This window comes from Urocitellus parryii, chromosome 7 (assembly GCF_045843805.1).
Source record: "Urocitellus parryii isolate mUroPar1 chromosome 7, mUroPar1.hap1, whole genome shotgun sequence".
Classification (NCBI taxonomy): Eukaryota; Metazoa; Chordata; class Mammalia; order Rodentia; family Sciuridae; genus Urocitellus; species Urocitellus parryii.
In genome coordinates, this window is record NC_135537.1 from 148,899,319 (window position 1) to 148,910,209 (window position 10,891).

At 38.9% G+C, this 10,891-nt stretch overlaps 2 pseudogenes; both read left to right on the forward strand.

Annotated features, from left to right (window-relative positions):
* The first annotated feature begins 2,951 nt into the window (after positions 1 to 2,951).
* On the forward strand, positions 2,952 to 3,794 carry LOC113189302 (glyceraldehyde-3-phosphate dehydrogenase pseudogene; annotated as a pseudogene).
* Positions 3,795 to 7,401: 3,607 nt separating this feature from the next.
* LOC113189301 (isopentenyl-diphosphate Delta-isomerase 1 pseudogene) lies at positions 7,402 to 8,820 on the forward strand (annotated as a pseudogene).
* Positions 8,821 to 10,891: the final 2,071 nt, after the last annotated feature.

The window sequence follows — 10,891 nt, forward strand, 5'->3', positions numbered from 1 at the left end:
ATGGAACTATATTTCCCCTTTTGTGCCTGACTTATTTCACTTGGCAATTCCCAGGCTCATCTTGTAGCACATGTCAAACTTTCCCAGGTTTACCATATGCTCCAACAATTCCACTTACGGATATATACCCCAAGGAATTCAAAGAAGGGAATCTGCACCCATGTTTATGCACAGTAGCCAAGAGAGGAAAACAACGGAAGTGTCATGAATGTGTAGACAAAATGTAACATATAAATACAATGGCATATTACAATATAAAGCTTCTGGTTAGGAAACAACATTGAAAAATGACCATCTGGATTAGATTTGATTCAACGTGCCAACTAGGTAATTTAGGGCCAGCAAAAGGATTCTAGTTCCTAAAGCCAACAGATTATTAAATGCCCTGCCAGGGAAAGAAGGTAATATTCTGTTCCTCACCTTTCCTGGCAGACCAGATCAGCAGCGTGGCATTAGTCACAACGCTGCCCTTTCCAGTTTACTGTGAGGCAGTTAATTTTAAGACCTACGATTAGCTGCATTGCTGAAAGGCCATGAATCAGAGGGTTGGGAATGTATTTCAGAGCCTTTAATTTCCAGGTCATCAGTTCGGTGTAGACAGCCCACAGTCTTCAGACAAAACAACTCAGTCATCTTCAGTCTACACAGTATGGGTGCTGAGTTAGATTATCATAATTAATGGGAAGTGAATCTAGAGGAAAAGTGTAACAAGAGAAAAGACTCCTCGAGAGTTTAGTTACAATGTGCTGGAAGCATTATTACTGCCCTAAACAATCAGTACATAAAAATGACCTTGCTGTATGAAGGTTTGACTTGGGTGTTTAGCTACTCAATTGTTGAAGCAACTTATTTTCTCTTGTGACACTCACCCACTTGCAAGGTAAGACTAATATTGGAATTTATCTCATGCGATAATAAATTATTACAAAACACTCAGGAAATAGTAGAGTAAAACTTTATAATGTAAGATTCAGAGTAGTACAAACACTTGGGAACTTTTAAAATTTCATACTTAAGTTTCGGGTCTGGCTTCCTCTAGGGCTATAAAAATTTTCACTCCATCACAGAATTTATCATGGATTAAAAATTATGAGTTGAGATAGCAAACTAAGAAATGCTTTTTCTCTCCTTTGTCTAAGTTAAATTAAGCATATTATTAAAGGCAGTGAGGCAGGTAGTTTTATCTGATGGGAATTTAAGATGTTAGGCTAGGATCAAAATCTGCATTTTGATTTGTATTACACAGAATCAGGAATCTAATGTTAAACATTCCTTTATAAAATTGATACAGCACTTAAGTTTGATGATGTAGAAAATCTAAAGTCTACTTGTCATGCTAAAAAGAATTCTATTAATCATTTAGTTTGTTCAGTTTCACTTAATCCATAGAAGAGTTGGCTGGCCACCTCACTTGGAGCATTTGGTTGTACTTAGGAAACCATTGCTTTAACTATAATTACATGCCTGTGAAAGGGTTGTGCATACAAAGATTTAAAGCATGGCAGATTGCTATGTAATTTCTACTTCCAGTTGGGCAACCTAAATGACGGTGTTCCTCAGTTTATGCTCCCAGAGAAATGACATAAGAATAGGACAGTCATTTTAGAACTTGCCAAAGAAGCTTAGCCAAGCTAGAGATAGGGAAGCCAATAGAATAAAGAAGCGTGGAATGGCACCTGATCTCTGTATAACTTTTTAGTTTGTTTGTTTGTTTGTTTTTGTACTGGAGATTGAATGCAGGGACACTCAACCACTGAACCACATCCCCAGCCCAATTTTGTATTTTTATTTAGAGACAGGGTCTGAGTTGCTTAGCACCTTGCTTTTGCTAAAGTTGGCTTTGAACTCACAATCCTCCTGAAGCCTCCTGAGCCGCTGGGATTACAGGCATGTACCACTGCACCTGGCCTGCCCTATGTATAACTTGATTGCTGCAACATGAGGCCAACACTCTATCAAAGTGTGACTATACAGTAAGAGAACTAATTTTCCAGTATTAGGGACTTGTTACCTTATAATGGCACATAATGAAGATGTAGTCTCTTAATGTTTTTATTTGCACTGAAGAATGTTGACTTGCCAGGTGCAGTGGCATATACTTGTAATCCCAGTTACTAGCGAGTCTAAAGCCAGAGAGTCACAAGTTTGAGGCAATTTAGTGGGATGCTGTCTTAAAAAAAATATTTTAAAGGACTAGGGATAGAGCTCATTGGCAGAGTGCCCCTGGGTTCAATCCTAAGTATCACAAACAATAACTTCAAACTATTTTTATGCAAATAACACATGCTCATTTTAAAAATTTCCATCAGTAGTCAAGTGTTTATATATAAAAGATCTCATAGAGGTAAGTGTATCATTCCAATTTTCATGACTACACTCATGATATTTTCCATGCATATAAAATATACAAATGTACTTCCTTTTTTAACATACTTTTTCATGGTCTATATATTCTCATCTAAAGTTCCTTTATTTCACTCACCTGTAAATCATAACTGCTTTTTATGTAAATCTACCTTATTCTTTATCATATGTATATTATGCCATTGCATGCATTTTATAGTCATCTATTGAATATTAGATTGTTTCAATGTTTAAGTATTACATTCTAGACAAATAAAATCTTTAATAAATATCCTGCAATAACTATCCTTGTTTTCATATGTAAGGCTATCTATAAACAGACTTTCCAGAAATAAAATTGCATCCCCAGCCCTCACCTTTAAACCTTTTGATAGATATTGCCAAATTGCTTGCCTAAAATGTGGGACCAAGTGTATTCTAATAAAGAGTATCTTCAACCACACCAGGCAACCACATCTTGTGTGGTGCCAGCTGCATCCTGGAGTCACAATGGTGTAAACATACTAAACAGATTTGGCCACGTTGCTCACCTGGTCACGGGGGCTGCTTTCTGAAAAAGTGGATATTGTCACTATCAATGACGCTTTATTGACATTAACTATATAGTCTACATGTTCCAGTATGATTCCACTCAGAGCAAATTCAGTGACACAGTTAAGTCTGAGAACAGGAAGCTTGTCATCAATAGAAACTCCATCTTCATCTTCCAGGAGCAAGATTCTGTGCTGATACTGAATATGCTGTGGAATCCACTGGGGTCGTCAGTACATGGAGAAGGCTTAGGTTCATTTGAAGGGCAGTGCCAAATGGCCATCATCTCTGCCCCTTCTATTGATGCCCCTTTGTTTTTGATAGATGTAAACCATGAGAAGTATGACTCTCTCAAGATCAGTAGCAATTAATTCTGTGCCATAACTTCTTAGCCACCTGACCATGGTCATCCAAAACAGTTTTGGCCTTGTAGAGGAACTCATGATCACCATCCATACCGTCGCTGCCACTCAGACCACTGATGGCCCTCTGGGAAACTGGGGTGTGATGGCTATTTCGGTGCCCAGAACATAGCTGAGTCTATCAGAGCTACCAATGTTTTGAGCAAGGTCATCCCTGAACCAAATAGGAAGCTTACCAGAATACCTTCCATGTGCCTACCCACAATGTGTCAGACTTTAATCTGACCTACAGTGTAAGAAAGCTGCCAATTACAATGACATCAAGAAGGTGGTGAAGCAAGCATCAGAGGGCCTACTCAAGGGGCCTAGGTTGTCTCCCATGACAGTAACAATGACACCTAGTCTTTTACTTCAGATGCTGGGGATGACCTTGCCTTCAATGACCACTTTGTAAAGCTCATTTCTTGGTATGGCAATAAATTTGGCTATGGCAACAGGGTACTGGACTTTATGGTCCATGTGGCCTCCAAGGAGTAAGGGCCCCTGGACCAGCCACCCCAGCAAGAACACAAGAAATAGAGAGGCCTTTAGCTATTAGGGAGTCCCTGCCCCTAATCCAGTTCCCCAACACACTAAGAATTTGCCCTTCTCCCAGTTTCTATCCCAGACCCCCTAAAGAAGGGAAAGGCCTAAGGGAGCCCAAGTACACACTGCACCCGCCCCCCAAAAAAGAGTATCTCAGCAAGCCAATTTTGCTTCATGCTTACTAACATTAACACCAATTTAAGCAAAATTTTTTATATTACCCTTTACCTACTATTAATCCTACTAACAAAGAATTGAACTCCTGCTTTTCTAGACATGCAGTTCATTTTCAATTTAAACCCGGACAAATATTAGAATAATGACTTCATTCTCTGAATTGCAATTAAAAACATTTCGACTTTCTTTTTGAAATTGGCAACATTTCAACAGGGCCCGTCCCCTAAAAGCTTTAAGATTCAAAAGACTCTTAAACTAAGAATAGGAAAGAAGTAGGAACCTTCACCATATACCTACTATAGAGGTTCTCTTTTCCTGTTTTACCGCAACCTATGCTTAGCAAACAATTTACACTGCCCACTAATCCTATGAGTAATTTTTTTTTTGGGGGGTAGGACGGTGAACCCAGTCCCTCACACCTGAGTCCTCTACCACTGAGCTACACTCACAGCTCCACCACCACCTCCCCCGCCACCCCCCTTTTTTTTTTGAGACAGGATCTCACTAAATTGCCCAGGCTGGCCTCAAATGCAATTATGTAATCCATAATCCTCCTGCCTCAGCCTCTCAAGTAAGTAGGATTACAGGCATACCTGGCTAAACATTTAATCTTTGTAACATTCCCTTATACTGGAAAGAGCGGAGGAAGAGAGGCAGGAACCAGAAAAAAAAAAAAAGACTAAAACTCCTATATTTCCCTGCCTATGCACAAGTATTTAATAGTAATTGTGGTATTTTGTTTAATGTTTTATACTTTAATTTCATTTATCATTTTTTATATGATGCTGAGGATCAAACCCAGTGCTTCACACATGCAAGGGAAGCACTGTACCTCTGAGCTACAAACACAACCCCATAATTTAAAAACTCTTAGGGATTTACAGCAAAAGTGAGGATGGGGCATGGGCTGGAATTGTGGCTCAGAGGAAAAGCGCTCACCTAGCAGGTGCAAGGCCCTGGGTTTGATCCTCAGCACCACATAAAAATAAATAAATAAAATAAAGATATTGTGTCCAACTACAACTAAAAAAAAGAGTAAATATTTTTTAAAAAAAGAAGTGAGGATGGGGCAAATTATTAGTCTGTAAAGGACTTAGGAAATGAAGCTACATATATAACATGTGATTTGTATCTTAGATAGAGGCAAAACATTTTGTTTGATGTCACTGATCCAACAATTACCGTCTTTGAAAATCCTAGTTTCTTCCAAATGAATTTAAAAGCTATAAAATAACATTTGCGTGCGCGCGCGCACACACACACACACACACACAAATGTTGGCAACTCTGTTCAGTCACTGGTACTCTGGCAGCAGGGGTATCTGATGTGGGTTTTTAAAAAAGGGAAGGAAATTCATATAAAAAAGAAGAAGTTGGCAAGTCCCTCACACCTATTTAACATTCCCCCATTGCTCTAACATTTAGTATAAATATTGGAAATAGCTCATCTTTGTGTGTGTGTGTGTGTGTGTGTGTGTGTGTGTGTGTTGCTGCAGATTGAACCCAAGCCTTGTTCATACTAGGCAAATTCACTACCACTGAGCCACATCCCTAGCCCTCATCTTAATTATTTTAAAAACACTTTTCGTGTGCTAATCTCTAGTGAATACAAATAAAGTTTTTTTAAAAAATCTCTGGGAAGTACTATGATCAAGTCAAATGTATTATGGGAATCAATAATAGGGAGAAATATTAGGCCAACCTGAAGGAGTCGGGTGAGGGAGGGAAGCCAGGGGAATGTGAGTTTTGAAGAATAAATATGAAATTAGCTGTTCATTCATGCCAACAAATACAAAGCATGTACACTATGTTCTAGGCACTCTTCAGTGAAAATGCACTTTTATGTAATTTACATTCTAGTAGAAAAAGGATGACCAAAAAAAGTAAAAAAAAAAAATAATAATAATAATGGTAAGTCATACATATTGCATAGAAAATTCAATGTTCTATAGAGAAAAAATGCAGAGGAGGGGGACAGGAAGTGCTAAGATGAAGGTTACCATCCAGAATGGTCAGGGGTGGGGAGGTAATATTTAGCCAAAAATCTGAACGAGAAGATGGAGCAATCATTGTGGATATCCAACGAAAATTGTCCTAGGCACTAAGGTGGAAGACTTCCTGGCTGGTGTGAGGACCAGCAAAGAAGCAAGTATGATTGCAGAGTGAGGGAAGGGAGTGGGGCAAATCCTCCTTAAGGACTTTGGCAGGCTGGGGTGTGGCTCAGTGGTAGAGTGCTTGCCTAGCATGTGTGAGGTACTGGGTTCAATTCTCAGCACCACATATAAATAAATGAATAGAATAAAGGTCATCAACAACTAAATATGTATGCATATATATTTAAGATTTTTTTTAATGGAGAAGAGATTTGTCATACTTTTGTGTGTGAGTATGTGTGTGGTGCTGGTTGTCAAACACAAGGCTCATATATGGTAGGTAAGTGCTCTTGCCCTGAACTATGTCCCCAGCACTGACATACTTTTTTGTGTATGTGGTGCTGGGGATTGAATCCAGGGCCTTGTGCATTGACATACATTTTAACTGCTGTGTTGAAAATAGATGGAAGCGAGAGGAAAAGGGACAAATAGGAGACTAGTTGGGAAGCTATTGCAGTAATTCAGACAAGGAGGTTTCCTTGTCTTTTGTGAGAAGCTGGTTTCCAAATATTATTTTGAAAGAAGAGTAAACAGGACTTGTTGAGAATATTGAAGGATGACTCCAAAGCTGATAACCTAAGAAACTAGAAGGATAAAAATGCATTCACTAAGATGAGGCAGACATTAGGAAGAGAAAGTTTATGAGTCAAGAGTCAAGACCAGGAACTCAGGTTTGGATCTGTTACTTTTTTTTTTTTTTTTTTTTTGTATCAGGGATCCAAATCAGGGGCACTTAACCACAGATCCACATCACCAGCCCAGTTTTGTTGTTGTTGTTTTTAATTTTTTTAATTTTAAATGAACACACAATATCTTTGTTTATTAATTAATTTTTTCAAGTGGTGCTGAGATTGAACCAGCGCCCCTCACACATGCTAGGCAAGCTCTCTGCCACTGAACTACATCCCCTACCAGCCCCCCCCCTTTTTTTTTTAAATTTTGAGACAAGTTCTCACTAAGTTGCTTAAGGCCTTGCTAAATTGCTGAGTCTGGCTTTGAGCTTGGATCTGTTATATTTGAGATGCCTATTAGACATCCAAGTGGAGACACTGAATAGAAAATTAGATATTTCAGTCTGAAGTTAGAAAAATCCGGCTGGAGGTTCAAATGAAGAAGTCATTAGCAATTGGTGGTATTTAAAGCTGTCTGACTGGATGAGATCTCCAAGGGTGTGATCCTCTTCCAAGGTAATTGGAATTTCCAAAATGAGAAGTTCAGGGAGATGGAGGATGAGCAAGCTGACTGAGAAGGCAAAGTCTGAAAGGCAGGAAGCAAAGAAGGTGAGAGGGCAGCCAGGCATGGAGGTGCAAACCTGTAATCCCAGCCACTAAGGAGGCTGAGACAGGAGGAGCGCAAGTTGTAAACCAGCCTGGGCTTTTTATTTTTAGTGAGATCCTGTCTCAAAAAATAAAAAGGTTTGGGAATGTAGCTGAGTGGTAGAGTGCCCCTGGGTTTAATAATCCCCAGTACCAAAAAGAGGAGGTCTTGCCGAGAAAAAGAGAAAGGAGAGACAGACAGACATGTGAGTAAAGGCACAGAAACATAAAATAGAACTCAGATAAGAAGCTTAGCCTCATCGGAAATGCCTTTTCTACTAAGAAAATCAAAGCTAGCTGGGCTGGGGCTGGGGCTCAGTGGTGGAGCACCTGCAATGCATCCTTAGCACCATCTACAACTAAAAATAAATAAATAGCTACCAAAACAACTGAAACATCAGAATCTATTACTAATCAACAAGGTAATATTTCCTACTTTTAACACTTGGTAAGAATCATAAGCAGTTAAGCAGCTAAAGAATGCTTTCAGGTAGACTAAGAGTTTCTTTGTTGTTTTTTTTTTTTTCTTTTTTTTTGTCGAATTTCTTGACTCTGAGTTATAAATGGGTGATACTTGACAGGAAGCTCTAGGCAGCCTAAAATTTGCTCTAAAAGAACAAGATACCTAGGCTTACTTGAATTCCAGGCCTGAGTATTCTAAGACAGATCACACCTTTTGTAACAAATGCCTGAGATACATATCATCTCAAGAAGCAAGGGTTTCAACTCCTGGCAGAGGTATGTGTTCCTATTGATGACAGTGACAATAAAATTGGGACTGAGATCAGAAATTGTCACCTGAATGAAAACATTGAGGGAGGATCATTACACCGAGCTTTTAGTGACTTCTTATTCAACATTGACTCTCCTGTTACAGCAGAGATCAGATGTTCAAATTACCTTTCCAGGTTGTTTTACCAATACTTCTTGTATTCATCCATTAAGTAATCCAGGGGAGCCTGAAGAAAATGAAGCCACTGGAACAGCACAGGGGCATTTAGGAGCTGAATTGGGAATTCCCATGGGAGAGGATCCTTCAGAAGAAATGAAGAGGAATTCATTACAGGGCTCAGTCTAATGGCATCCAGAGTGAATACGAAATTGATTACATTCTGTTTGTTAGGAAGAACATAACTATGAATCCAGATGCCAACAGATTTAACCCTATTATTATGTGTCAAAGGAAGGACTAGAAGAACTTCCTAAAAAAGCAGCCAATGGTGAAACTAAAATAACTCCATGGTTTCAAATTATGGTAGTATCTTTCTTCAAATGGTGGGAAAATGAAATCATTCAAATCATTTTATTGACAGGAAAATATAGAGAATGTGAACGTGTAGATAAATGATTACCTCCAAAAAATGTCTATTTAGTGAGTTTAGAATGTTTTTGTCTATTTGTTTTGTGGTATTAGGAACTGAACACAGGGAGCTCTACCACTGAGACAGGGTCTAAGTAGCCCAGGCTAGCCTCAAATTTGCAATCCTCCTGCCTCAGCCTCCTATCTCTCTAGAATTACAGGTGTGCGCCATTGCATGAGGCTGTTTTAAATTTGCACCCCCTTACAAGTAAAAAGAATAAGAAAAAAAATTCAAGCCCCCTTTAGGATGACTTTTATATGATACATTGCTACTTTACAACAAGAATTTGTGTGGTGCCGGGTCCAGTGGGACATACCTGTAATCCCAGAGGCTAAGAAGCCTGAGATAGGAGGATCTCGAGTTCAAAGCCAGCCTCAGCAACAGCAAGACACTAAGCAACTCAGAGAGACCCTGTCTCTAAATAAAATACAAAATAGGGCTAGGGATGTGGCTCAGTGGTCAAGTGCCCCTGAGTTCAATCCCAGTACCCCAAAATAATAATAATAATAATAAATTGTGTGAAAAGAACAACTGACAGAATTTTATATCACACCCTCATATACATGTACAGGTGTTTGTAAAATGTATGGAACATTATTGTAAAAAGAGAGATAGCAAATAAAATTTAATTTAGCTGGGCATAATGGCAAACAACAGTAATCCCAGTGACTGGGGGGCCAGGCTGGGAAACAGCAAGACCCTGTCTCCAAAACAGAATAAAATAAAAGGGGATGGGAATATATCTTAGAGGTAGAGCATGCCTGGGTTCAATCAATCCCCAACACCCCCCCAAAAATAAAACTTAAATTTAACCTGCCCAAAAAAGGAAAAAAATTTTTATGTGATAACTAAGGGTTGAAAGTAAGTTTCTTTTTATACATGAACTTCAGCATAGTTCAGATGTTACTCAGAAGAGACTGGTAGGGCCCAAATTTTTGTGTACATTAGGGGATAACATTAACAACCCAGTCCAACCCAATTCAACAAGAATCTCAGGAAGCAGCCAGTGGATGCTTAGATTTTCCCTGAAAATTCATAAAGGAAGGGTTCAAATATTATCAATGATACAAACACTCCCCTAATTAGTAGCTTAGACTACATGCCAGTGTCATGAGCAGTCTTTCTAAAAAGGGGTGCTAAATTATCCCAAATCATCTAATTTCTATGGGTATGGGGGAAAAAATGGACAGAGTTAAATTCTAGTTAATAGATTATAGTATGCATTTATTTACTACACCTAAGCTTGCATTGTAGAAATACTAATATAAGAATCTTTCATTCTAACAGTTATCTCTCAAAGGGGGAAGACTGACAGATGACCAGTATTTTCTCCATCCTCAGTACTGTCATTAATCTCTTGTTCTTCTGAAATAGCCAAAGCACTAATCAAAATCACATTCTAATAGAAAAATCTTTGTTTACCCAAGGGAGTGCAGCTGTACTACTGTCTGTGATTCCGAGTCATCAATGCTGCATAAGGAATTACCTCCAAGGGGCTGGGGCTGGGGCTCAGTGGTAGCGCACTTAACTGGCATGTGTGAGGTACTGGGTTCAATTATCAGCACTGCATATAAATAAACAAAATAAAAAGGTTTATCAACAACTAAAAAAGTTTAAAAAAGTGGAACCAATCCCAATGCCCCTCAATAGATGAATGGATAAAAAAAATGTGGCATTTATACACGATGGAGTACTACACAGCACTAAAAAATGACAAAATCATGGAATTTGCAGGGAAATGGATGGCATTAGAGCAGATTATGCTAAGTGAAGCCAGCCAATCCCGAAAAAACAAATGCCAAATGTCTTTTTTTTATTTATTTTTTTTTTAGTTTTTTGGCGGACACAACATCTTTGTTGGTATGTGGTGCTGAGGATCGAACCCGGGTCGCACGCATGCCAGGCAAGCGCTCTACCGCTTGAGCCACATCCCCAGCCCCAAAATGTCTTCTTTGATATAATGAGAGCAACCAAGAACAGAGCAGGGAGGAAGAACAGGAGGAAAAGATTAACATTAAATAGAGTCATGAGGTGGGAGGGAA